The sequence below is a fragment of the Dendrobates tinctorius genome, unplaced genomic scaffold (assembly GCF_039654945.1).
Source record: "Dendrobates tinctorius isolate UK_male_01 unplaced genomic scaffold, ASM3965494v1 ptg000272l, whole genome shotgun sequence".
NCBI classification, from domain to species: Eukaryota; Metazoa; Chordata; class Amphibia; order Anura; family Dendrobatidae; genus Dendrobates; species Dendrobates tinctorius.
In genome coordinates, this window is record NW_027361939.1 from 12,681,911 (window position 1) to 12,706,500 (window position 24,590).

General features: G+C 42.1%; 31 non-coding genes across 31 annotated transcripts; 20 read left to right on the plus strand and 11 right to left on the minus strand.

The window, feature by feature from the left end:
• Nucleotides 1-370: 370 nt before the first annotated feature.
• TRNAM-CAU (transfer RNA methionine (anticodon CAU)) lies at nt 371-443 on the minus strand. The gene has a single exon. It is a non-coding gene; the product is annotated as a tRNA-Met (tRNA).
• Nucleotides 444-531: 88 nt separating this feature from the next.
• On the plus strand, nt 532-603 carry TRNAE-UUC (transfer RNA glutamic acid (anticodon UUC)). The gene has a single exon. It is a non-coding gene; the product is annotated as a tRNA-Glu (tRNA).
• An 892-nt stretch (nt 604-1,495) lies between these two features.
• Nucleotides 1,496-1,567, plus strand: TRNAE-CUC (transfer RNA glutamic acid (anticodon CUC)). Its single transcript has one exon. It is a non-coding gene; the product is annotated as a tRNA-Glu (tRNA).
• Nucleotides 1,568-2,532: 965 nt separating this feature from the next.
• On the minus strand, nt 2,533-2,605 carry TRNAM-CAU (transfer RNA methionine (anticodon CAU)). Its single transcript has one exon. It is a non-coding gene; the product is annotated as a tRNA-Met (tRNA).
• A 1,056-nt stretch (nt 2,606-3,661) lies between these two features.
• On the plus strand, nt 3,662-3,733 carry TRNAE-CUC (transfer RNA glutamic acid (anticodon CUC)). The gene has a single exon. It is a non-coding gene; the product is annotated as a tRNA-Glu (tRNA).
• A 965-nt stretch (nt 3,734-4,698) lies between these two features.
• On the minus strand, nt 4,699-4,771 carry TRNAM-CAU (transfer RNA methionine (anticodon CAU)). The gene has a single exon. It is a non-coding gene; the product is annotated as a tRNA-Met (tRNA).
• Nucleotides 4,772-5,824: 1,053 nt separating this feature from the next.
• TRNAE-CUC (transfer RNA glutamic acid (anticodon CUC)) lies at nt 5,825-5,896 on the plus strand. Its single transcript has one exon. It is a non-coding gene; the product is annotated as a tRNA-Glu (tRNA).
• A 626-nt stretch (nt 5,897-6,522) lies between these two features.
• Nucleotides 6,523-6,595, minus strand: TRNAM-CAU (transfer RNA methionine (anticodon CAU)). The gene has a single exon. It is a non-coding gene; the product is annotated as a tRNA-Met (tRNA).
• An 88-nt stretch (nt 6,596-6,683) lies between these two features.
• On the plus strand, nt 6,684-6,755 carry TRNAE-UUC (transfer RNA glutamic acid (anticodon UUC)). Its single transcript has one exon. It is a non-coding gene; the product is annotated as a tRNA-Glu (tRNA).
• An 892-nt stretch (nt 6,756-7,647) lies between these two features.
• On the plus strand, nt 7,648-7,719 carry TRNAE-CUC (transfer RNA glutamic acid (anticodon CUC)). The gene has a single exon. It is a non-coding gene; the product is annotated as a tRNA-Glu (tRNA).
• Nucleotides 7,720-8,684: 965 nt separating this feature from the next.
• TRNAM-CAU (transfer RNA methionine (anticodon CAU)) lies at nt 8,685-8,757 on the minus strand. The gene has a single exon. It is a non-coding gene; the product is annotated as a tRNA-Met (tRNA).
• Nucleotides 8,758-9,813: 1,056 nt separating this feature from the next.
• TRNAE-CUC (transfer RNA glutamic acid (anticodon CUC)) lies at nt 9,814-9,885 on the plus strand. Its single transcript has one exon. It is a non-coding gene; the product is annotated as a tRNA-Glu (tRNA).
• Nucleotides 9,886-10,850: 965 nt separating this feature from the next.
• Nucleotides 10,851-10,923, minus strand: TRNAM-CAU (transfer RNA methionine (anticodon CAU)). Its single transcript has one exon. It is a non-coding gene; the product is annotated as a tRNA-Met (tRNA).
• A 1,053-nt stretch (nt 10,924-11,976) lies between these two features.
• TRNAE-CUC (transfer RNA glutamic acid (anticodon CUC)) lies at nt 11,977-12,048 on the plus strand. The gene has a single exon. It is a non-coding gene; the product is annotated as a tRNA-Glu (tRNA).
• Nucleotides 12,049-12,674: 626 nt separating this feature from the next.
• Nucleotides 12,675-12,747, minus strand: TRNAM-CAU (transfer RNA methionine (anticodon CAU)). Its single transcript has one exon. It is a non-coding gene; the product is annotated as a tRNA-Met (tRNA).
• An 88-nt stretch (nt 12,748-12,835) lies between these two features.
• Nucleotides 12,836-12,907, plus strand: TRNAE-UUC (transfer RNA glutamic acid (anticodon UUC)). The gene has a single exon. It is a non-coding gene; the product is annotated as a tRNA-Glu (tRNA).
• Nucleotides 12,908-13,799: 892 nt separating this feature from the next.
• On the plus strand, nt 13,800-13,871 carry TRNAE-CUC (transfer RNA glutamic acid (anticodon CUC)). The gene has a single exon. It is a non-coding gene; the product is annotated as a tRNA-Glu (tRNA).
• A 965-nt stretch (nt 13,872-14,836) lies between these two features.
• TRNAM-CAU (transfer RNA methionine (anticodon CAU)) lies at nt 14,837-14,909 on the minus strand. Its single transcript has one exon. It is a non-coding gene; the product is annotated as a tRNA-Met (tRNA).
• An 88-nt stretch (nt 14,910-14,997) lies between these two features.
• On the plus strand, nt 14,998-15,069 carry TRNAE-UUC (transfer RNA glutamic acid (anticodon UUC)). Its single transcript has one exon. It is a non-coding gene; the product is annotated as a tRNA-Glu (tRNA).
• An 893-nt stretch (nt 15,070-15,962) lies between these two features.
• On the plus strand, nt 15,963-16,034 carry TRNAE-CUC (transfer RNA glutamic acid (anticodon CUC)). Its single transcript has one exon. It is a non-coding gene; the product is annotated as a tRNA-Glu (tRNA).
• Nucleotides 16,035-16,660: 626 nt separating this feature from the next.
• On the minus strand, nt 16,661-16,733 carry TRNAM-CAU (transfer RNA methionine (anticodon CAU)). Its single transcript has one exon. It is a non-coding gene; the product is annotated as a tRNA-Met (tRNA).
• Nucleotides 16,734-16,821: 88 nt separating this feature from the next.
• On the plus strand, nt 16,822-16,893 carry TRNAE-UUC (transfer RNA glutamic acid (anticodon UUC)). The gene has a single exon. It is a non-coding gene; the product is annotated as a tRNA-Glu (tRNA).
• Nucleotides 16,894-17,790: 897 nt separating this feature from the next.
• TRNAE-CUC (transfer RNA glutamic acid (anticodon CUC)) lies at nt 17,791-17,862 on the plus strand. The gene has a single exon. It is a non-coding gene; the product is annotated as a tRNA-Glu (tRNA).
• Nucleotides 17,863-18,760: 898 nt separating this feature from the next.
• Nucleotides 18,761-18,832, plus strand: TRNAE-CUC (transfer RNA glutamic acid (anticodon CUC)). Its single transcript has one exon. It is a non-coding gene; the product is annotated as a tRNA-Glu (tRNA).
• A 965-nt stretch (nt 18,833-19,797) lies between these two features.
• On the minus strand, nt 19,798-19,870 carry TRNAM-CAU (transfer RNA methionine (anticodon CAU)). The gene has a single exon. It is a non-coding gene; the product is annotated as a tRNA-Met (tRNA).
• Nucleotides 19,871-19,958: 88 nt separating this feature from the next.
• TRNAE-UUC (transfer RNA glutamic acid (anticodon UUC)) lies at nt 19,959-20,030 on the plus strand. The gene has a single exon. It is a non-coding gene; the product is annotated as a tRNA-Glu (tRNA).
• An 896-nt stretch (nt 20,031-20,926) lies between these two features.
• TRNAE-CUC (transfer RNA glutamic acid (anticodon CUC)) lies at nt 20,927-20,998 on the plus strand. Its single transcript has one exon. It is a non-coding gene; the product is annotated as a tRNA-Glu (tRNA).
• A 626-nt stretch (nt 20,999-21,624) lies between these two features.
• Nucleotides 21,625-21,697, minus strand: TRNAM-CAU (transfer RNA methionine (anticodon CAU)). Its single transcript has one exon. It is a non-coding gene; the product is annotated as a tRNA-Met (tRNA).
• An 88-nt stretch (nt 21,698-21,785) lies between these two features.
• On the plus strand, nt 21,786-21,857 carry TRNAE-UUC (transfer RNA glutamic acid (anticodon UUC)). The gene has a single exon. It is a non-coding gene; the product is annotated as a tRNA-Glu (tRNA).
• An 897-nt stretch (nt 21,858-22,754) lies between these two features.
• Nucleotides 22,755-22,826, plus strand: TRNAE-CUC (transfer RNA glutamic acid (anticodon CUC)). The gene has a single exon. It is a non-coding gene; the product is annotated as a tRNA-Glu (tRNA).
• An 892-nt stretch (nt 22,827-23,718) lies between these two features.
• On the plus strand, nt 23,719-23,790 carry TRNAE-CUC (transfer RNA glutamic acid (anticodon CUC)). Its single transcript has one exon. It is a non-coding gene; the product is annotated as a tRNA-Glu (tRNA).
• Nucleotides 23,791-24,590: the final 800 nt, after the last annotated feature.

The following is a 24,590-nucleotide window of genomic DNA, read 5'->3' on the forward strand; positions in this document are numbered from 1 at the left end:
ACTTATCAGAAACATTTTAAATCTGAAAGGGAAAGTTCTAATTTGGTGACAGAATCTCTTCAGAAAAGAGGAGACCGCTTCCCCGTGTGAGGATCGAACTCACGAACTTCAGAATATGAGACTGACGCGCTCGCTACTGACGGGTGTTTTTCAGACAAAAGTATTTCAGGTAGATTTTGCGCTTAGCTGTCAAACAGCTCAAATCACTCTCATCTGCCTCTTTATACAGCAAACGGGTCAAGAGAAACAGCAACCCATGTGTCCCATCTGTCATTTGGGTTCACAAATCCTTACTTATCAGAAACGTGTTAGAACTGAAAGGGAAAGTTCTAAGATTTTGACAAAATCTCTTCGGAAAAGAGGAGCCTGCTGCCCCGTGTGAGGATCGAACTCACGACCTTCAGATTATGAGACTGACGCGCTACCTACTGCGCTAACGAGGCAAGATGCACGTGCCAATCTGCAGACGTTTCTTGTGCAAGCCCCCGAGCTGATTTTTTTCAATAGATACCTCAGTGTGTAGCTATCCATTCCCATATGGTCTAGCGGTTAGGATTCCTGGTTTTCACCCAGGCGGCCCGCGTTCGACTCCCGGTATGGGAACGCACCTTTTACTGTACTACTGCCAACAATCAAAGACAGAAATGTATTTTCCAGACAATAATATTTCAGGTAGATTTTGTACTTTGCAGTCAAAAATGCTGAACATCAGGGTATTTGTGGCTCTTACTGACATTTAGCACAAGATTTCATTTTGTTTCATAGCTTAAACCATTCTCAACTACACCTTATTACTCCAAAGCGTCAAGGGACGCAACAATCCATGTGTTCTTTCTGTCACTAAGGCTCCTGTTTCCTTTCGAATCGGAAACGTTTCAGTGAGAAAGTTCTGAGTGGGTGACACAATATCCCAAGAAAAGGGAGGAGAATAGTTCCACGTGTGAGGAAAAAACCTCATGAACTTCAGATTACCAACTGACGTGCTAAGTACCATGCTCATGTGGCAACTTTTTTCTTTTGTGATGTAAAAGCTATTTAATCAAAGCAAAAACTTCTTTTTTTTTTTTTTTTTAATTTATCTTGCTGCTTAGTGTATAACTTGTCCCACGTGGAAAAGTGGATAGGACCTAGTATCCCTGGCCGACTGGTTTACTTCCTGCTATGGGAGTGACACTCCTTTGGAACTAGTACACACATTCAAAAGCTGCCCCATGCCTTGTACGTGGAAACAGTTTAGGAACTAAATTGGTTATGTTTTGGTACTGAATCGGAAAAATCTGTGGCCCTGTAGCCAAGATGGAGACAGAATCGATTGAGAAAACGAGGGACCAGTACCCCGTCTAAGAATCGAACGTTCATCTTTCAGCTTATGAGACTGATTTGCTTACAACTGTGTTAACGAGGCAAGCTGCGCAAATAGAACTGCAGAAGTTGCTTGTGCCAAGTAGAAAACTTATTTTTTTTCAGATTGTCACTGATAAGACAGCACAACTTTTCCCATATGGTCTAGCGGTTAGGATTCCTGGTTCTCACCCAGGTGTCCTGGGTTCAACTCCCGGTATGGGAATGTACTTTTCTGTACTGCCACCAACATTCAAAGACAAAGGTGTTTTTCAGACAAAAGTATTTCAGGTAGAATTTGCGTTAAGCTGTCGAAAATTCTGAACGCCATCTTTTGGTCCGTTCGTTGTGATGAACTTTGGCACAAGATTTAATTTGGTTTCATAGCTCAAATCAATCTCAACTAGCCCCTTTTACAGCAAACGTGTCAAGAGAATCAACAACCCATGTGTCCTGTCTGTCATTTGGGTTCGCAAATTCTTACTTATCAGAAACATTTTAAATCTGAAAGGGAAAGTTCTAATTTGGTGACAGAATCTCTTCAGAAAAGAGGAGACCATTTCCCCGTGTGAGGATCGAACTCACGAACTTCAGAATATGAGACTGACGCGCTCGCTACTGACGGGTGTTTTTCAGACAAAAGTATTTCAGGTAGATTTTGCGCTTAGCTGTCAAACAGCTCAAATCACTCTCATCTGCCTCTTTATACAGCAAACGGGTCAAGAGAAACAGCAACCCATGTGTCCCATCTGTCATTTGGGTTCACAAATCCTTACTTATCAGAAACGTGTTAGAACTGAAAGGGAAAGTTCTAAGTTTTTGACAAAATCTCTTCGGAAAAGAGGAGCCTGCTGCCCCGTGTGAGGATCGAACTCACGACCTTCAGATTATGAGACTGACGCGGGTGTTTTTCAGACAAAAGTATTTCAGGTAGATTTTGCGCTTAGCTGTCAATCATTCTGAACACCAGCTTTTGGTTACATTCATTGTGACGACCTTTGGCACAAGATTTAATTTTTTGTCATAGCTCAAATCACTCTCATCTGCCTCTTTATACAGCAAACGGGTCAAGAGAACCAGCATCCCATGTGTCATTTGGGTTCACAAATCCTTACTTATCAGAAACGTGTTAGAAATGAAGGGGAAAGTTCTAAGTTTTTGACAATATCTCTTCGGAAAAGAGGAGCCCGCTGCCCCGTGTGAGTATCGAACTCACGACCTTCAGATTATGAGACTGACGCGCTACCTACTGCGCTAACGAGGCAAGATGCACGTGCCAATCTGCAGACGTTTCTTGTGCAAGCCCCCGAGCTGATTTTTTTCAATAGATACCTCAGTGTGTAGCTATCCATTCCCATATGGTCTAGCTGTTAGGATTCCTGGTTTTCACCCAGGCGGCCCGTGTTCGACTCCCGGTATGGGAACGCACCTTTTACTGTACTACTGCCAACAATCAAAGACAGAAATGTATTTTCCAGACAATAATATTTCAGGTAGATTTTGTACTTTGCAGTCAAAAATGCTGAACATCAGGGTATTTGTGGCTCTTACTGACCTTTAGCACAAGATTTCATTTTGTTTCATAGCTTAAACCATTCTCAACTACACCTTATTACTCCAAAGCGTCAAGGGACGCAACAATCCATGTGTTCTTTCTGTCACTAAGGCTCCTGTTTCCTTTCGAATCGGAAACGTTTCATTGAGAAAGTTCTGAGTGGGTGACACAATATCCCAAGAAAAGGGGGGAGAATAGTTCCACGTGTGAGGAAAAAACCTCATGAACTTCAGATTACCAACTGACGTGCTAAGTACCATGCTCATGTGGCAACTTTTTTCTTTTGTGATGTAAAAGCTATTTAATCAAAGCAAAAACTTCTTTTTTTTTTTTTTTTTTTTAAATTTATCTTGCTGCTTAGTGTATAACTTGTCCCACGTGGAAAAGTGGATAGGACCTAGTATCCCTGGCCGACTGGTTTACTTCCTGCTATGGGAGTGACACTCCTTTGGAACTAGTACACACATTCAAAAGCTGCCCCATGCCTTGTACGTGGAAACAGTTTAGGAACTAAATTGGTTATGTTTTGGTACTGAATCGGAAAAATCTGTGGCCCTGTAGCCAAGATGGAGACAGAATCGATTGAGAAAACGAGGGACCAGTACCCCGTCTAAGAATCGAACGTTCATCTTTCAGCTTATGAGACTGATTTGCTTACAACTGTGTTAACGAGGCAAGCTGCGCAAATAGAACTGCAGAAGTTGCTTGTGCCAAGTAGAAAACTTATTTTTTTTCAGATTGTCACTGATAAGACAGCACAACTTTTCCCATATGGTCTAGCGGTTAGGATTCCTGGTTCTCACCCAGGTGGCCCGGGTTCAACTCCCGGTATGGGAATGTACTTTTCTGTACTGCCACCAACATTCAAAGACAAAGGTGTTTTTCAGACAAAAGTATTTCAGGTAGAATTTGCGTTAAGCTGTCGAAAATTCTGAACGCCATCTTTTGGTCCGTTCGTTGTGATGAACTTTGGCACAAGATTTAATTTGGTTTCATAGCTCAAATCAATCTCAACTAGCCCCTTTTACAGCAAACGTGTCAAGAGAATCAACAACCCATGTGTCCTGTCTGTCATTTGGGTTCGCAAATTCTTACTTATCAGAAACATTTTAAATCTGAAAGGGAAAGTTCTAATTTGGTGACAGAATCTCTTCAGAAAAGAGGAGACCGCTTCCCCGTGTGAGGATCGAACTCACGAACTTCAGAATATGAGACTGACGCGCTCGCTACTGACGGGTGTTTTTCAGACAAAAGTATTTCAGGTAGATTTTGCGCTTAGCTGTCAAACAGCTCAAATCACTCTCATCTGCCTCTTTATACAGCAAACGGGTCAAGAGAAACAGCAACCCATGTGTCCCATCTGTCATTTGGGTTCACAAATCCTTACTTATCAGAAACGTGTTAGAACTGAAAGGGAAAGTTCTAAGTTTTTGACAAAATCTCTTCGGAAAAGAGGAGCCTGCTGCCCCGTGTGAGGATCGAACTCACGACCTTCAGATTATGAGACTGACGCGGGTGTTTTTCAGACAAAAGTATTTCAGGTAGATTTTGCGCTTAGCTGTCAATCATTCTGAACACCAGCTTTTGGTTACATTCATTGTGACGACCTTTGGCACAAGATTTAATTTTTTGTCATAGCTCAAATCACTCTCATCTGCCTCTTTATACAGCAAACGGGTCAAGAGAACCAGCATCCCATGTGTCATTTGGGTTCACAAATCCTTACTTATCAGAAACGTGTTAGAAATGAAGGGGAAAGTTCTAAGTTTTTGACAATATCTCTTCGGAAAAGAGGAGCCCGCTGCCCCGTGTGAGTATCGAACTCACGACCTTCAGATTATGAGACTGACGCGCTACCTACTGCGCTAACGAGGCAAGATGCACGTGCCAATCTGCAGACGTTTCTTGTGCAAGCCCCCGAGCTGATTTTTTTCAATAGATACCTCAGTGTGTAGCTATCCATTCCCATATGGTCTAGCTGTTAGGATTCCTGGTTTTCACCCAGGCGGCCCGTGTTCGACTCCCGGTATGGGAACGCACCTTTTACTGTACTACTGCCAACAATCAAAGACAGAAATGTATTTTCCAGACAATAATATTTCAGGTAGATTTTGTACTTTGCAGTCAAAAATGCTGAACATCAGGGTATTTGTGGCTCTTACTGACCTTTAGCACAAGATTTCATTTTGTTTCATAGCTTAAACCATTCTCAACTACACCTTATTACTCCAAAGCGTCAAGGGACGCAACAATCCATGTGTTCTGTCTGTCACTAAGGCTCCTGTTTCCTTTCGAATCGGAAACGTTTCAGTGAGAAAGTTCTGAGTGGGTGACACAATATCCCAAGAAAAGGGAGGAGAATAGTTCCCCGTGTGAGGAAAAAACATCATGAACTTCAGATTACCAACTGACGTGCTAAGTACCATGCTCATGTGGCAACTTTTTTCTTTTGTGATGTAAAAGCTATTTAATCAAAGCAAAAACTTCTTTTTTTTTTTTTTTTTTAATTTATCTTGCTGCTTAGTGTATAACTTGTCCCACGTGGAAAAGTGGATAGGACCTAGTATCCCTGGTCGACTGGTTTACTTCCTGCTATGGGAGTGACACTCCTTTGGAACTAGTACACACATTCGAAAGCTGCCCCGTGCCTTGTACGTGGAAACAGTTTAGGAACTAAATTGGTTATGTTTTGGTACTGAATCGGAAAAATCTGTGGCCCTGTAGCCAAGATGGAGACAGAATCGATTGAGAAAACGAGGGACCAGTACCCCGTCTAACAATCGAACGTTCATCTTTCAGCTTATGAGACTGATTTGCTTACAACTGTGTTAACGAGGCAAGCTGCGCAAATAGAACTGCAGAAGTTGCTTGTGCCAAGTAGAAAACTTATTTTTTTTCAGATTGTCACTGATAAGACAGCACATCTTTTCCCATATGGTCTAGCGGTTAGGATTCCTGGTTCTCACCCAGGCGACCCGGGTTCAACTCCCGGTATGGGAATGTACTTTTCTGTACTGCCACCAACATTCAAAGACAAAGGTGTTTTTCAGACAAAAGTATTTCAGGTAGAATTTGCGTTAAGCTGTCGAAAATTCTGAACGCCATCTTTTGGTCCGTTCGTTGTGATGAACTTTGGCACAAGATTTAATTTGGTTTCATAGCTCAAATCAATCTCAACTAGCCCCTTTTAGAGCAAACGTGTCAAGAGAATCAACAACCCATGTGTCCTGTCTGTCATTTGGGTTCGCAAATTCTTACTTATCAGAAACATTTTAAATCTGAAAGGGAAAGTTCTAATTTGGTGACAGAATCTCTTCAGAAAAGAGGAGACCGCTTCCCCGTGTGAGGATCGAACTCACGAACTTCAGAATATGAGACTGACGCGCTCGCTACTGACGGGTGTTTTTCAGACAAAAGTATTTCAGGTAGATTTTGCGCTTAGCTGTCAAACAGCTCAAATCACTCTCATCTGCCTCTTTATACAGCAAACGGGTCAAGAGAAACAGCAACCCATGTGTCCCATCTGTCATTTGGGTTCACAAATCCTTACTTATCAGAAACGTGTTAGAACTGAAAGGGAAAGTTCTAAGATTTTGACAAAATCTCTTCGGAAAAGAGGAGCCTGCTGCCCCGTGTGAGGATCGAACTCACGACCTTCAGATTATGAGACTGACGCGCTACCTACTGCGCTAACGAGGCAAGATGCACGTGCCAATCTGCAGACGTTTCTTGTGCAAGCCCCCGAGCTGATTTTTTTCAATAGATACCTCAGTGTGTAGCTATCCATTCCCATATGGTCTAGCGGTTAGGATTCCTGGTTTTCACCCAGGCGGCCCGCGTTCGACTCCCGGTATGGGAACGCACCTTTTACTGTACTACTGCCAACAATCAAAGACAGAAATGTATTTTCCAGACAATAATATTTCAGGTAGATTTTGTACTTTGCAGTCAAAAATGCTGAACATCAGGGTATTTGTGGCTCTTACTGACATTTAGCACAAGATTTCATTTTGTTTCATAGCTTAAACCATTCTCAACTACACCTTATTACTCCAAAGCGTCAAGGGACGCAACAATCCATGTGTTCTTTCTGTCACTAAGGCTCCTGTTTCCTTTCGAATCGGAAACGTTTCAGTGAGAAAGTTCTGAGTGGGTGACACAATATCCCAAGAAAAGGGAGGAGAATAGTTCCACGTGTGAGGAAAAAACCTCATGAACTTCAGATTACCAACTGACGTGCTAAGTACCATGCTCATGTGGCAACTTTTTTCTTTTGTGATGTAAAAGCTATTTAATCAAAGCAAAAACTTCTTTTTTTTTTTTTTTTTAATTTATCTTGCTGCTTAGTGTATAACTTGTCCCACGTGGAAAAGTGGATAGGACCTAGTATCCCTGGCCGACTGGTTTACTTCCTGCTATGGGAGTGACACTCCTTTGGAACTAGTACACACATTCAAAAGCTGCCCCATGCCTTGTACGTGGAAACAGTTTAGGAACTAAATTGGTTATGTTTTGGTACTGAATCGGAAAAATCTGTGGCCCTGTAGCCAAGATGGAGACAGAATCGATTGAGAAAACGAGGGACCAGTACCCCGTCTAAGAATCGAACGTTCATCTTTCAGCTTATGAGACTGATTTGCTTACAACTGTGTTAACGAGGCAAGCTGCGCAAATAGAACTGCAGAAGTTGCTTGTGCCAAGTAGAAAACTTATTTTTTTTCAGATTGTCACTGATAAGACAGCACAACTTTTCCCATATGGTCTAGCGGTTAGGATTCCTGGTTCTCACCCAGGTGGCCCGGGTTCAACTCCCGGTATGGGAATGTACTTTTCTGTACTGCCACCAACATTCAAAGACAAAGGTGTTTTTCAGACAAAAGTATTTCAGGTAGAATTTGCGTTAAGCTGTCGAAAATTCTGAACGCCATCTTTTGGTCCGTTCGTTGTGATGAACTTTGGCACAAGATTTAATTTGGTTTCATAGCTCAAATCAATCTCAACTAGCCCCTTTTACAGCAAACGTGTCAAGAGAATCAACAACCCATGTGTCCTGTCTGTCATTTGGGTTCGCAAATTCTTACTTATCAGAAACATTTTAAATCTGAAAGGGAAAGTTCTAATTTGGTGACAGAATCTCTTCAGAAAAGAGGAGACCATTTCCCCGTGTGAGGATCGAACTCACGAACTTCAGAATATGAGACTGACGCGCTCGCTACTGACGGGTGTTTTTCAGACAAAAGTATTTCAGGTAGATTTTGCGCTTAGCTGTCAAACAGCTCAAATCACTCTCATCTGCCTCTTTATACAGCAAACGGGTCAAGAGAAACAGCAACCCATGTGTCCCATCTGTCATTTGGGTTCACAAATCCTTACTTATCAGAAACGTGTTAGAACTGAAAGGGAAAGTTCTAAGTTTTTGACAAAATCTCTTCGGAAAAGAGGAGCCTGCTGCCCCGTGTGAGGATCGAACTCACGACCTTCAGATTATGAGACTGACGCGGGTGTTTTTCAGACAAAAGTATTTCAGGTAGATTTTGCGCTTAGCTGTCAATCATTCTGAACACCAGCTTTTGGTTACATTCATTGTGACGACCTTTGGCACAAGATTTAATTTTTTGTCATAGCTCAAATCACTCTCATCTGCCTCTTTATACAGCAAACGGGTCAAGAGAACCAGCATCCCATGTGTCATTTGGGTTCACAAATCCTTACTTATCAGAAACGTGTTAGAAATGAAGGGGAAAGTTCTAAGTTTTTGACAATATCTCTTCGGAAAAGAGGAGCCCGCTGCCCCGTGTGAGTATCGAACTCACGACCTTCAGATTATGAGACTGACGCGCTACCTACTGCGCTAACGAGGCAAGATGCACGTGCCAATCTGCAGACGTTTCTTGTGCAAGCCCCCGAGCTGATTTTTTTCAATAGATACCTCAGTGTGTAGCTATCCATTCCCATATGGTCTAGCTGTTAGGATTCCTGGTTTTCACCCAGGCGGCCCGTGTTCGACTCCCGGTATGGGAACGCACCTTTTACTGTACTACTGCCAACAATCAAAGACAGAAATGTATTTTCCAGACAATAATATTTCAGGTAGATTTTGTACTTTGCAGTCAAAAATGCTGAACATCAGGGTATTTGTGGCTCTTACTGACCTTTAGCACAAGATTTCATTTTGTTTCATAGCTTAAACCATTCTCAACTACACCTTATTACTCCAAAGCGTCAAGGGACGCAACAATCCATGTGTTCTTTCTGTCACTAAGGCTCCTGTTTCCTTTCGAATCGGAAACGTTTCATTGAGAAAGTTCTGAGTGGGTGACACAATATCCCAAGAAAAGGGGGGAGAATAGTTCCACGTGTGAGGAAAAAACCTCATGAACTTCAGATTACCAACTGACGTGCTAAGTACCATGCTCATGTGGCAACTTTTTTCTTTTGTGATGTAAAAGCTATTTAATCAAAGCAAAAACTTCTTTTTTTTTTTTTTTTTTTTAAATTTATCTTGCTGCTTAGTGTATAACTTGTCCCACGTGGAAAAGTGGATAGGACCTAGTATCCCTGGCCGACTGGTTTACTTCCTGCTATGGGAGTGACACTCCTTTGGAACTAGTACACACATTCAAAAGCTGCCCCATGCCTTGTACGTGGAAACAGTTTAGGAACTAAATTGGTTATGTTTTGGTACTGAATCGGAAAAATCTGTGGCCCTGTAGCCAAGATGGAGACAGAATCGATTGAGAAAACGAGGGACCAGTACCCCGTCTAAGAATCGAACGTTCATCTTTCAGCTTATGAGACTGATTTGCTTACAACTGTGTTAACGAGGCAAGCTGCGCAAATAGAACTGCAGAAGTTGCTTGTGCCAAGTAGAAAACTTATTTTTTTTCAGATTGTCACTGATAAGACAGCACAACTTTTCCCATATGGTCTAGCGGTTAGGATTCCTGGTTCTCACCCAGGTGGCCCGGGTTCAACTCCCGGTATGGGAATGTACTTTTCTGTACTGCCACCAACATTCAAAGACAAAGGTGTTTTTCAGACAAAAGTATTTCAGGTAGAATTTGCGTTAAGCTGTCGAAAATTCTGAACGCCATCTTTTGGTCCGTTCGTTGTGATGAACTTTGGCACAAGATTTAATTTGGTTTCATAGCTCAAATCAATCTCAACTAGCCCCTTTTACAGCAAACGTGTCAAGAGAATCAACAACCCATGTGTCCTGTCTGTCATTTGGGTTCGCAAATTCTTACTTATCAGAAACATTTTAAATCTGAAAGGGAAAGTTCTAATTTGGTGACAGAATCTCTTCAGAAAAGAGGAGACCGCTTCCCCGTGTGAGGATCGAACTCACGAACTTCAGAATATGAGACTGACGCGCTCGCTACTGACGGGTGTTTTTCAGACAAAAGTATTTCAGGTAGATTTTGCGCTTAGCTGTCAAACAGCTCAAATCACTCTCATCTGCCTCTTTATACAGCAAACGGGTCAAGAGAAACAGCAACCCATGTGTCCCATCTGTCATTTGGGTTCACAAATCCTTACTTATCAGAAACGTGTTAGAACTGAAAGGGAAAGTTCTAAGTTTTTGACAAAATCTCTTCGGAAAAGAGGAGCCTGCTGCCCCGTGTGAGGATCGAACTCACGACCTTCAGATTATGAGACTGACGCGGGTGTTTTTCAGACAAAAGTATTTCAGGTAGATTTTGCGCTTAGCTGTCAATCATTCTGAACACCAGCTTTTGGTTACATTCATTGTGACGACCTTTGGCACAAGATTTAATTTTTTGTCATAGCTCAAATCACTCTCATCTGCCTCTTTATACAGCAAACGGGTCAAGAGAACCAGCATCCCATGTGTCATTTGGGTTCACAAATCCTTACTTATCAGAAACGTGTTAGAAATGAAGGGGAAAGTTCTAAGTTTTTGACAATATCTCTTCGGAAAAGAGGAGCCCGCTGCCCCGTGTGAGTATCGAACTCACGACCTTCAGATTATGAGACTGACGCGCTACCTACTGCGCTAACGAGGCAAGATGCACGTGCCAATCTGCAGACGTTTCTTGTGCAAGCCCCCGAGCTGATTTTTTTCAATAGATACCTCAGTGTGTAGCTATCCATTCCCATATGGTCTAGCTGTTAGGATTCCTGGTTTTCACCCAGGCGGCCCGTGTTCGACTCCCGGTATGGGAACGCACCTTTTACTGTACTACTGCCAACAATCAAAGACAGAAATGTATTTTCCAGACAATAATATTTCAGGTAGATTTTGTACTTTGCAGTCAAAAATGCTGAACATCAGGGTATTTGTGGCTCTTACTGACCTTTAGCACAAGATTTCATTTTGTTTCATAGCTTAAACCATTCTCAACTACACCTTATTACTCCAAAGCGTCAAGGGACGCAACAATCCATGTGTTCTGTCTGTCACTAAGGCTCCTGTTTCCTTTCGAATCGGAAACGTTTCAGTGAGAAAGTTCTGAGTGGGTGACACAATATCCCAAGAAAAGGGAGGAGAATAGTTCCCCGTGTGAGGAAAAAACATCATGAACTTCAGATTACCAACTGACGTGCTAAGTACCATGCTCATGTGGCAACTTTTTTCTTTTGTGATGTAAAAGCTATTTAATCAAAGCAAAAACTTCTTTTTTTTTTTTTTTTTTAATTTATCTTGCTGCTTAGTGTATAACTTGTCCCACGTGGAAAAGTGGATAGGACCTAGTATCCCTGGTCGACTGGTTTACTTCCTGCTATGGGAGTGACACTCCTTTGGAACTAGTACACACATTCGAAAGCTGCCCCGTGCCTTGTACGTGGAAACAGTTTAGGAACTAAATTGGTTATGTTTTGGTACTGAATCGGAAAAATCTGTGGCCCTGTAGCCAAGATGGAGACAGAATCGATTGAGAAAACGAGGGACCAGTACCCCGTCTAACAATCGAACGTTCATCTTTCAGCTTATGAGACTGATTTGCTTACAACTGTGTTAACGAGGCAAGCTGCGCAAATAGAACTGCAGAAGTTGCTTGTGCCAAGTAGAAAACTTATTTTTTTTCAGATTGTCACTGATAAGACAGCACATCTTTTCCCATATGGTCTAGCGGTTAGGATTCCTGGTTCTCACCCAGGCGACCCGGGTTCAACTCCCGGTATGGGAATGTACTTTTCTGTACTGCCACCAACATTCAAAGACAAAGGTGTTTTTCAGACAAAAGTATTTCAGGTAGAATTTGCGTTAAGCTGTCGAAAATTCTGAACGCCATCTTTTGGTCCGTTCGTTGTGATGAACTTTGGCACAAGATTTAATTTGGTTTCATAGCTCAAATCAATCTCAACTAGCCCCTTTTAGAGCAAACGTGTCAAGAGAATCAACAACCCATGTGTCCTGTCTGTCATTTGGGTTCGCAAATTCTTACTTATCAGAAACATTTTAAATCTGAAAGGGAAAGTTCTAATTTGGTGACAGAATCTCTTCAGAAAAGAGGAGACCGCTTCCCCGTGTGAGGATCGAACTCACGAACTTCAGAATATGAGACTGACGCGCTCGCTACTGACGGGTGTTTTTCAGACAAAAGTATTTCAGGTAGATTTTGCGCTTAGCTGTCAAACAGCTCAAATCACTCTCATCTGCCTCTTTATACAGCAAACGGGTCAAGAGAAACAGCAACCCATGTGTCCCATCTGTCATTTGGGTTCACAAATCCTTACTTATCAGAAACGTGTTAGAACTGAAAGGGAAAGTTCTAAGATTTTGACAAAATCTCTTCGGAAAAGAGGAGCCTGCTGCCCCGTGTGAGGATCGAACTCACGACCTTCAGATTATGAGACTGACGCGCTACCTACTGCGCTAACGAGGCAAGATGCACGTGCCAATCTGCAGACGTTTCTTGTGCAAGCCCCCGAGCTGATTTTTTTCAATAGATACCTCAGTGTGTAGCTATCCATTCCCATATGGTCTAGCGGTTAGGATTCCTGGTTTTCACCCAGGCGGCCCGCGTTCGACTCCCGGTATGGGAACGCACCTTTTACTGTACTACTGCCAACAATCAAAGACAGAAATGTATTTTCCAGACAATAATATTTCAGGTAGATTTTGTACTTTGCAGTCAAAAATGCTGAACATCAGGGTATTTGTGGCTCTTACTGACATTTAGCACAAGATTTCATTTTGTTTCATAGCTTAAACCATTCTCAACTACACCTTATTACTCCAAAGCGTCAAGGGACGCAACAATCCATGTGTTCTTTCTGTCACTAAGGCTCCTGTTTCCTTTCGAATCGGAAACGTTTCAGTGAGAAAGTTCTGAGTGGGTGACACAATATCCCAAGAAAAGGGAGGAGAATAGTTCCACGTGTGAGGAAAAAACCTCATGAACTTCAGATTACCAACTGACGTGCTAAGTACCATGCTCATGTGGCAACTTTTTTCTTTTGTGATGTAAAAGCTATTTAATCAAAGCAAAAACTTCTTTTTTTTTTTTTTTTTAATTTATCTTGCTGCTTAGTGTATAACTTGTCCCACGTGGAAAAGTGGATAGGACCTAGTATCCCTGGCCGACTGGTTTACTTCCTGCTATGGGAGTGACACTCCTTTGGAACTAGTACACACATTCAAAAGCTGCCCCATGCCTTGTACGTGGAAACAGTTTAGGAACTAAATTGGTTATGTTTTGGTACTGAATCGGAAAAATCTGTGGCCCTGTAGCCAAGATGGAGACAGAATCGATTGAGAAAACGAGGGACCAGTACCCCGTCTAAGAATCGAACGTTCATCTTTCAGCTTATGAGACTGATTTGCTTACAACTGTGTTAACGAGGCAAGCTGCGCAAATAGAACTGCAGAAGTTGCTTGTGCCAAGTAGAAAACTTATTTTTTTTCAGATTGTCACTGATAAGACAGCACAACTTTTCCCATATGGTCTAGCGGTTAGGATTCCTGGTTCTCACCCAGGTGGCCCGGGTTCAACTCCCGGTATGGGAATGTACTTTTCTGTACTGCCACCAACATTCAAAGACAAAGGTGTTTTTCAGACAAAAGTATTTCAGGTAGAATTTGCGTTAAGCTGTCGAAAATTCTGAACGCCATCTTTTGGTCCGTTCGTTGTGATGAACTTTGGCACAAGATTTAATTTGGTTTCATAGCTCAAATCAATCTCAACTAGCCCCTTTTACAGCAAACGTGTCAAGAGAATCAACAACCCATGTGTCCTGTCTGTCATTTGGGTTCGCAAATTCTTACTTATCAGAAACATTTTAAATCTGAAAGGGAAAGTTCTAATTTGGTGACAGAATCTCTTCAGAAAAGAGGAGACCGCTTCCCCGTGTGAGGATCGAACTCACGAACTTCAGAATATGAGACTGACGCGCTCGCTACTGACGGGTGTTTTTCAGACAAAAGTATTTCAGGTAGATTTTGCGCTTAGCTGTCAAACAGCTCAAATCACTCTCATCTGCCTCTTTATACAGCAAACGGGTCAAGAGAAACAGCAACCCATGTGTCCCATCTGTCATTTGGGTTCACAAATCCTTACTTATCAGAAACGTGTTAGAACTGAAAGGGAAAGTTCTAAGTTTTTGACAAAATCTCTTCGGAAAAGAGGAGCCTGCTGCCCCGTGTGAGGATCGAACTCACGACCTTCAGATTATGAGACTGACGCGGGTGTTTTTCAGACAAAAGTATTTCAGGTAGATTTTGCGCTTAGCTGTCAATCATTCTGAACACCAGCTTTTGGTTACATTCATTGTGACGACCTTTGGCACAAGATTTAATTTTTTGTCATAGCTCAAATCACTCTCATCTGCCTCTTTATACAGCAAACGGGTCAAGAGAACCAGCATCCCATGTGTCATTTGGGTTCACAAATCCTTACTTATCAGAAACGTGTTAGAAATGAAGGGGAAAGTTCTAAGTTTTTGACAATATCTCTTCGGAAAAGAGGAGCCCGCTGCCCCGTGTGAGTATCGAACTCACGACCTTCAGATTATGAGACTGACGCGCTACCTACTGCGCTAACGAGGCAAGATGCACGTGCCAATCTGCAGACGTTTCTTGTGCAAGCCCCCGAGCTGATTTTTTTCAATAGATACCTCAGTGTGTAGCTATCCATTCCCATATGGTCTAGCGGTTAGGATTCCTGGTTTTCACCCAGGCGGCCCGTGTTCGACTCCCGGTATGGGAACGCACCTTTTACTGTACTACTGCCAACAATCAAAGACAGAAATGTATTTTCCAGACAATAATATTTCAGGTAGATTTTGTACTTTGCAGTCAAAAATGCTGAACATCAGGGTATTTGTGGCTCTTACTGACCTTTAGCACAAGATTTCATTTTGTTTCATAGCTTAAACCATTCTCAACTACACCTTATTACTCCAAAGCGTCAAGGGACGCAACAATCCATGTGTTCTGTCTGTCACTAAGGCTCCTGTTTCCTTTCGAATCGGAAACGTTTCAGTGAGAAAGTTCTGAGTGGGTGACACAATATCCCAAGAAAAGGGAGGAGAATAGTTCCCCGTGTGAGGAAAAAACATCATGAACTTCAGATTACCAACTGACGTGCTAAGTACCATGCTCATGTGGCAACTTTTTTCTTTTGTGATGTAAAAGCTATTTAATCAAAGCAAAAACTTCTTTTTTTTTTTTTTTTTTAATTTATCTTGCTGCTTAGTGTATAACTTGTCCCACGTGGAAAAGTGGATAGGACCTAGTATCCCTGGTCGACTGGTTTACTTCCTGCTATGGGAGTGACACTCCTTTGGAACTAGTACACACATTCGAAAGCTGCCCCGTGCCTTGTACGTGGAAACAGTTTAGGAACTAAATTGGTTATGTTTTGGTACTGAATCGGAAAAATCTGTGGCCCTGTAGCCAAGATGGAGACAGAATCGATTGAGAAAACGAGGGACCAGTACCCCGTCTAACAATCGAATGTTCATCTTTCAGCTTATGAGACTGATTTGCTTACAACTGTGTTAACGAGGCAAGCTGCGCAAATAGAACTGCAGAAGTTGCTTGTGCCAAGTAGAAAACTTATTTTTTTTCAGATTGTCACTGATAAGACAGCACATCTTTTCCCATATGGTCTAGCGGTTAGGATTCCTGGTTCTCACCCAGGCGACCCGGGTTCAACTCCCGGTATGGGAATGTACTTTTCTGTACTGCCACCAACATTCAAAGACAAAGGTGTTTTTCAGACAAAAGTATTTCAGGTAGAATTTGCGTTAAGCTGTCGAAAATTCTGAACGCCATCTTTTGGTCCGTTCGTTGTGATGAACTTTGGCACAAGATTTAATTTGGTTTCATAGCTCAAATCAATCTCAACTAGCCCCTTTTACAGCAAACGTGTCAAGAGAATCAACAACCCATGTGTCCTGTCTGTCATTTGGGTTCGCAAATTCTTACTTATCAGAAACATTTTAAATCTGAAAGGGAAAGTTCTAATTTGGTGACAGAATCTCTTCAGAAAAGAGGAGACCGCTTCCCCGTGTGAGGATCGAACTCACGAACTTCAGAATATGAGACTGACGCGCTCGCTACTGACGGGTGTTTTTCAGACAAAAGTATTTCAGGTAGATTTTGCGCTTAGCTGTCAAACAGCTCAAATCACTCTCATCTGCCTCTTTATACAGCAAACGGGTCAAGAGAAACAGCAACCCATGTGTCCCATCTGTCATTTGGGTTCACAAATCCTTACTTATCAGAAACGTGTTAGAACTGAAAGGGAAAGTTCTAAGATTTTGACAAAATCTCTTCGGAAAAGAGGAGCCTGCTGCCCCGTGTGAGGATCGAACTCACGACCTTCAGATTATGAGACTGACGCGCTACCTACTGCGCTAACGAGGCAAGATGCACGTGCCAATCTGCAGACGTTTCTTGTGCAAGCCCCCGAGCTGATTTTTTTCAATAGATACCTCAGTGTGTAGCTATCCATTCCCATATGGTCTAGCGGTTAGGATTCCTGGTTTTCACCCAGGCGGCCCGCGTTCGACTCCCGGTATGGGAACGCACCTTTTACTGTACTACTGCCAACAATCAAAGACAGAAATGTATTTTCCAGACAATAATATTTCAGGTAGATTTTGTACTTTGCAGTCAAAAATGCTGAACATCAGGGTATTTGTGGCTCTTACTGACATTTAGCACAAGATTTCATTTTGTTTCATAGCTTAAACCATTCTCAACTACACCTTATTACTCCAAAGCGTCAAGGGACGCAACAATCCATGTGTTCTTTCTGTCACTAAGGCTCCTGTTTCCTTTCGAATCGGAAACGTTTCAGTGAGAAAGTTCTGAGTGGGTGACACAATATCCCAAGAAAAGGGGGGAGAATAGTTCCACGTGTGAGGAAAAAACCTCATGAACTTCAGATTACCAACTGACGTGCTAAGTACCATGCTCATGTGGCAACTTTTTTCTTTTGTGATGTAAAAGCTATTTAATCAAAGCAAAAACTTCTTTTTTTTTTTTTTTTTTTTTTAATTTATCTTGCTGCTTAGTGTATAACTTGTCCCACGTGGAAAAGTGGATAGGACCTAGTATCCCTGGTCGACTGGTTTACTTCCTGCTATGGGAGTGACACTCCTTTGGAACTAGTACACACATTCAAAAGCTGCCCCATGCCTTGTACGTGGAAACAGTTTAGGAACTAAATTGGTTATGTTTTGGTACTGAATCGGAAAAATCTGTGGCCCTGTAGCCAAGATGGAGACAGAATCGATTGAGAAAACGAGGGACCAGTACCCCGTCTAAGAATCGAACGTTCATCTTTCAGCTTATGAGACTGATTTGCTTACAACTGTGTTAACGAGGCAAGCTGCGCAAATAGAACTGCAGAAGTTGCTTGTGCCAAGTAGAAAACTTATTTTTTTTCAGATTGTCACTGATAAGACAGCACATCTTTTCCCATATGGTCTAGCGGTTAGGATTCCTGGTTCTCACCCAGGCGGGCCGGGTTCAACTCCCGGTATGGGAACGCACCTTTTACTGTACTACTGCCAACAATCAAAGACAGAAATGTATTTTCCAGACAATAATATTTCAGGTAGATTTATTACTTTGCAGTCAAAAATGCTGAACATCAGGGTATTTGTGGCTCTTACTGACCTTTAGCACAAGATTTCATTTTGTTTCATAGCTTAAACCATTCTCAACTACACCTTATTACTCCAAAGCGTCAAGGGACGCAACAATCCATGTGTTCTTTCTGTCACTAAGGCTCCTGTTTCCTTTCGAATCGGAAACGTTTCATTGAGAAAGTTCTGAGTGGGTGACACAATATCCCAAGAAAAGGGGGGAGAATAGTTCCACGTGTGAGGAAAAAACCTCATGAACTTCAGATTACCAACTGACGTGCTAAGTACCATGCTCATGTGGCAACTTTTTTCTTTTGTGATGTAAAAGCTATTTAATCAAAGCAAAAACTTCTTTTTTTTTTTTTTTTTTTTTTTAATTTATCTTGCTGCTTAGTGTATAACTTGTCCCACGTGGAAAAGTGGATAGGACCTAGTATCCCTGGCCGACTGGTTTACTTCCTGCTATGGGAGTGACACTCCTTTGGAACTAGTACACACATTCAAAAGCTGCCCCATGCCTTGTACGTGGAAACAGTTTAGGAACTAAATTGGTTATGTTTTGGTACTGAATCGGAAAAATCTGTGGCCCTGTAGCCAAGATGGAGACAGAATCGATTGAGAAAACGAGGGACCAGTACCCCGTCTAAGAATCGAACGTTCATCTTTCAGCTTATGAGACTGATTTGCTTACAACTGTGTTAACGAGGCAAGCTGCGCAAATAGAACTGCAGAAGTTGCTTGTGCCAAGTAGAAAACTTATTTTTTTTCAGATTGTCACTGATAAGACAGCACAACTTTTCCCATATGGTCTAGCGGTTAGGATTCCTGGTTCTCACCCAGGTGGCCCGGGTTCAACTCCCGGTATGGGAATGTACTTTTCTGTACTGCCACCAACATTCAAAGACAAAGGTGTTTTTCAGACAAAAGTATTTCAGGTAGAATTTGCGTTAAGCTGTCGAAAATTCTGAACGCCATCTTTTGGTCCGTTCGTTGTGATGAACTTTGGCACAAGATTTAATTTGGTTTCATAGCTCAAATCAATCTCAACTAGCCCCTTTTACAGCAAACGTGTCAAGAGAATCAACAACCCATGTGTCCTGTCTGTCATTTGGGTTCGCAAATTCTTACTTATCAGAAACATTTTAAATCTGAAAGGGAAAGTTCTAATTTGGTGACAGAATCTCTTCAGAAAAGAGGAGACCGCTTCCCCGTGTGAGGATCGAACTCACGAACTTCAGAATATGAGACTGACGCGCTCGCTACTGACGGGTGTTTTTCAGACAAAAGTATTTCAGGTAGATTTTGCGCTTAGCTGTCAAACAGCTCAAATCACTCTCATCTGCCTCTTTATACAGCAAACGGGTCAAGAGAAACAGCAACCCATGTGTCCCATCTGTCATTTGGGTTCACAAATCCTTACTTATCAGAAACGTGTTAGAACTGAAAGGGAAAGTTCTAAGTTTTTGACAAAATCTCTTCGGAAAAGAGGAGCCTGCTGCCCCGTGTGAGGATCGAACTCACGACCTTCAGATTATGAGACTGACGCGGGTGTTTTTCAGACAAAAGTATTTCAGGTAGATTTTGCGCTTAGCTGTCAATCATTCTGAACACCAGCTTTTGGTTACATTCATTGTGACGACCTTTGGCACAAGATTTAATTTTTTGTCATAGCTCAAATCACTCTCATCTGCCTCTTTATACAGCAAACGGGTCAAGAGAACCAGCATCCCATGTGTCATTTGGGTTCACAAATCCTTACTTATCAGAAACGTGTTAGAAATGAAGGGGAAAGTTCTAAGTTTTTGACAATATCTCTTCGGAAAAGAGGAGCCCGCTGCCCCGTGTGAGTATCGAACTCACGACCTTCAGATTATGAGACTGACGCGCTACCTACTGCGCTAACGAGGCAAGATGCACGTGCCAATCTGCAGACGTTTCTTGTGCAAGCCCCCGAGCTGATTTTTTTCAATAGATACCTCAGTGTGTAGCTATCCATTCCCATATGGTCTAGCGGTTAGGATTCCTGGTTTTCACCCAGGCGGCCCGTGTTCGACTCCCGGTATGGGAACGCACCTTTTACTGTACTACTGCCAACAATCAAAGACAGAAATGTATTTTCCAGACAATAATTTTTCAGGTAGATTTTGTACTTTGCAGTCAAAAATGCTGAACATCAGGGTATTTGTGGCTCTTACTGACCTTTAGCACAAGATTTCATTTTGTTTCATAGCTTAAACCATTCTCAACTACACCTTATTACTCCAAAGCGTCAAGGGACGCAACAATCCATGTGTTCTGTCTGTCACTAAGGCTCCTGTTTCCTTTCGAATCGGAAACGTTTCAGTGAGAAAGTTCTGAGTGGGTGACACAATATCCCAAGAAAAGGGAGGAGAATAGTTCCCCGTGTGAGGAAAAAACATCATGAACTTCAGATTACCAACTGACGTGCTAAGTACCATGCTCATGTGGCAACTTTTTTCTTTTGTGATGTAAAAGCTATTTAATCAAAGCAAAAACTTCTTTTTTTTTTTTTTTTTTTTAAATTTATCTTGCTGCTTAGTGTATAACTTGTCCCACGTGGAAAAGTGGATAGGACCTAGTATCCCTGGTCGACTGGTTTACTTCCTGCTATGGGAGTGACACTCCTTTGGAACTAGTACACACATTCGAAAGCTGCCCCGTGCCTTGTACGTGGAAACAGTTTAGGAACTAAATTGGTTATGTTTTGGTACTGAATCGGAAAAATCTGTGGCCCTGTAGCCAAGATGGAGACAGAATCGATTGAGAAAACGAGGGACCAGTACCCCGTCTAACAATCGAACGTTCATCTTTCAGCTTATGAGACTGATTTGCTTACAACTGTGTTAACGAGGCAAGCTGCGCAAATAGAACTGCAGAAGTTGCTTGTGCCAAGTAGAAAACTTATTTTTTTTCAGATTGTCACTGATAAGACAGCACATCTTTTCCCATATGGTCTAGCGGTTAGGATTCCTGGTTCTCACCCAGGCGACCCGGGTTCAACTCCCGGTATGGGAATGTACTTTTCTGTACTGCCACCAACATTCAAAGACAAAGGTGTTTTTCAGACAAAAGTATTTCAGGTAGAATTTGCGTTAAGCTGTCGAAAATTCTGAACGCCATCTTTTGGTCCGTTCGTTGTGATGAACTTTGGCACAAGATTTAATTTGGTTTCATAGCTCAAATCAATCTCAACTAGCCCCTTTTACAGCAAACGTGTCAAGAGAATCAACAACCCATGTGTCCTGTCTGTCATTTGGGTTCGCAAATTCTTACTTATCAGAAACATTTTAAATCTGAAAGGGAAAGTTCTAATTTGGTGACAGAATCTCTTCAGAAAAGAGGAGACCGCTTCCCCGTGTGAGGATCGAACTCACGAACTTCAGAATATGAGACTGACGCGCTCGCTACTGACGGGTGTTTTTCAGACAAAAGTATTTCAGGTAGATTTTGCGCTTAGCTGTCAAACAGCTCAAATCACTCTCATCTGCCTCTTTATACAGCAAACGGGTCAAGAGAAACAGCAACCCATGTGTCCCATCTGTCATTTGGGTTCACAAATCCTTACTTATCAGAAACGTGTTAGAACTGAAAGGGAAAGTTCTAAGATTTTGACAAAATCTCTTCGGAAAAGAGGAGCCTGCTGCCCCGTGTGAGGATCGAACTCACGACCTTCAGATTATGAGACTGACGCGCTACCTACTGCGCTAACGAGGCAAGATGCACGTGCCAATCTGCAGACGTTTCTTGTGCAAGCCCCCGAGCTGATTTTTTTCAATAGATACCTCAGTGTGTAGCTATCCATTCCCATATGGTCTAGCGGTTAGGATTCCTGGTTTTCACCCAGGCGGCCCGCGTTCGACTCCCGGTATGGGAACGCACCTTTTACTGTACTACTGCCAACAATCAAAGACAGAAATGTATTTTCCAGACAATAATATTTCAGGTAGATTTTGTACTTTGCAGTCAAAAATGCTGAACATCAGGGTATTTGTGGCTCTTACTGACATTTAGCACAAGATTTCATTTTGTTTCATAGCTTAAACCATTCTCAACTACACCTTATTACTCCAAAGCGTCAAGGGACGCAACAATCCATGTGTTCTTTCTGTCACTAAGGCTCCTGTTTCCTTTCGAATCGGAAACGTTTCAGTGAGAAAGTTCTGAGTGGGTGACACAATATCCCAAGAAAAGGGGGGAGAATAGTTCCACGTGTGAGGAAAAAACCTCATGAACTTCAGATTACCAACTGACGTGCTAAGTACCATGCTCATGTGGCAACTTTTTTCTTTTGTGATGTAAAAGCTATTTAATCAAAGCAAAAACTTCTTTTTTTTTTTTTTTTTTTTTTAATTTATCTTGCTGCTTAGTGTATAACTTGTCCCACGTGGAAAAGTGGATAGGACCTAGTATCCCTGGTCGACTGGTTTACTTCCTGCTATGGGAGTGACACTCCTTTGGAACTAGTACACACATTCAAAAGCTGCCCCATGCCTTGTACGTGGAAACAGTTTAGGAACTAAATTGGTTATGTTTTGGTACTGAATCGGAAAAATCTGTGGCCCTGTAGCCAAGATGGAGACAGAATCGATTGAGAAAACGAGGGACCAGTACCCCGTCTAAGAATCGAACGTTCATCTTTCAGCTTATGAGACTGATTTGCTTACAACTGTGTTAACGAGGCAAGCTGCGCAAATAGAACTGCAGAAGTTGCTTGTGCCAAGTAGAAAACTTATTTTTTTTCAGATTGTCACTGATAAGACAGCACATCTTTTCCCATATGGTCTAGCGGTTAGGATTCCTGGTTCTCACCCAGGCGGGCCGGGTTCAACTCCCGGTATGGGAACGCACCTTTTACTGTACTACTGCCAACAATCAAAGACAGAAATGTATTTTCCAGACAATAATATTTCAGGTAGATTTATTACTTTGCAGTCAAAAATGCTGAACATCAGGGTATTTGTGGCTCTTACTGACCTTTAGCACAAGATTTCATTTTGTTTCATAGCTTAAACCATTCTCAACTACACCTTATTACTCCAAAGCGTCAAGGGACGCAACAATCCATGTGTTCTTTCTGTCACTAAGGCTCCTGTTTCCTTTCGAATCGGAAACGTTTCATTGAGAAAGTTCTGAGTGGGTGACACAATATCCCAAGAAAAGGGGGGAGAATAGTTCCACGTGTGAGGAAAAAACCTCATGAACTTCAGATTACCAACTGACGTGCTAAGTACCATGCTCATGTGGCAACTTTTTTCTTTTGTGATGTAAAAGCTATTTAATCAAAGCAAAAACTTCTTTTTTTTTTTTTTTTTAATTTATCTTGCTGCTTAGTGTATAACTTGTCCCACGTGGAAAAGTGGATAGGACCTAGTATCCCTGGCCGACTGGTTTACTTCCTGCTATGGGAGTGACACTCCTTTGGAACTAGTACACACATTCAAAAGCTGCCCCATGCCTTGTACGTGGAAACAGTTTAGGAACTAAATTGGTTATGTTTTGGTACTGAATCGGAAAAATCTGTGGCCCTGTAGCCAAGATGGAGACAGAATCGATTGAGAAAACGAGGGACCAGTACCCCGTCTAAGAATCGAACGTTCATCTTTCAGCTTATGAGACTGATTTGCTTACAACTGTGTTAACGAGGCAAGCTGCGCAAATAGAACTGCAGAAGTTGCTTGTGCCAAGTAGAAAACTTATTTTTTTTCAGATTGTCACTGATAAGACAGCACAACTTTTCCCATATGGTCTAGCGGTTAGGATTCCTGGTTCTCACCCAGGTGGCCCGGGTTCAACTCCCGGTATGGGAATGTACTTTTCTGTACTGCCACCAACATTCAAAGACAAAGGTGTTTTTCAGACAAAAGTATTTCAGGTAGAATTTGCGTTAAGCTGTCGAAAATTCTGAACGCCATCTTTTGGTCCGTTCGTTGTGATGAACTTTGGCACAAGATTTAATTTGGTTTCATAGCTCAAATCAATCTCAACTAGCCCCTTTTACAGCAAACGTGTCAAGAGAATCAACAACCCATGTGTCCTGTCTGTCATTTGGGTTCGCAAATTCTTACTTATCAGAAACATTTTAAATCTGAAAGGGAAAGTTCTAATTTGGTGACAGAATCTCTTCAGAAAAGAGGAGACCGCTTCCCCGTGTGAGGATCGAACTCACGAACTTCAGAATATGAGACTGACGCGCTCGCTACTGACGGGTGTTTTTCAGACAAAAGTATTTCAGGTAGATTTTGCGCTTAGCTGTCAAACAGCTCAAATCACTCTCATCTGCCTCTTTATACAGCAAACGGGTCAAGAGAAACAGCAACCCATGTGTCCCATCTGTCATTTGGGTTCACAAATCCTTACTTATCAGAAACGTGTTAGAACTGAAAGGGAAAGTTCTAAGTTTTTGACAAAATCTCTTCGGAAAAGAGGAGCCTGCTGCCCCGTGTGAGGATCGAACTCACGACCTTCAGATTATGAGACTGACGCGGGTGTTTTTCAGACAAAAGTATTTCAGGTAGATTTTGCGCTTAGCTGTCAATCATTCTGAACACCAGCTTTTGGTTACATTCATTGTGACGACCTTTGGCATAAGATTTAATTTTTTGTCATA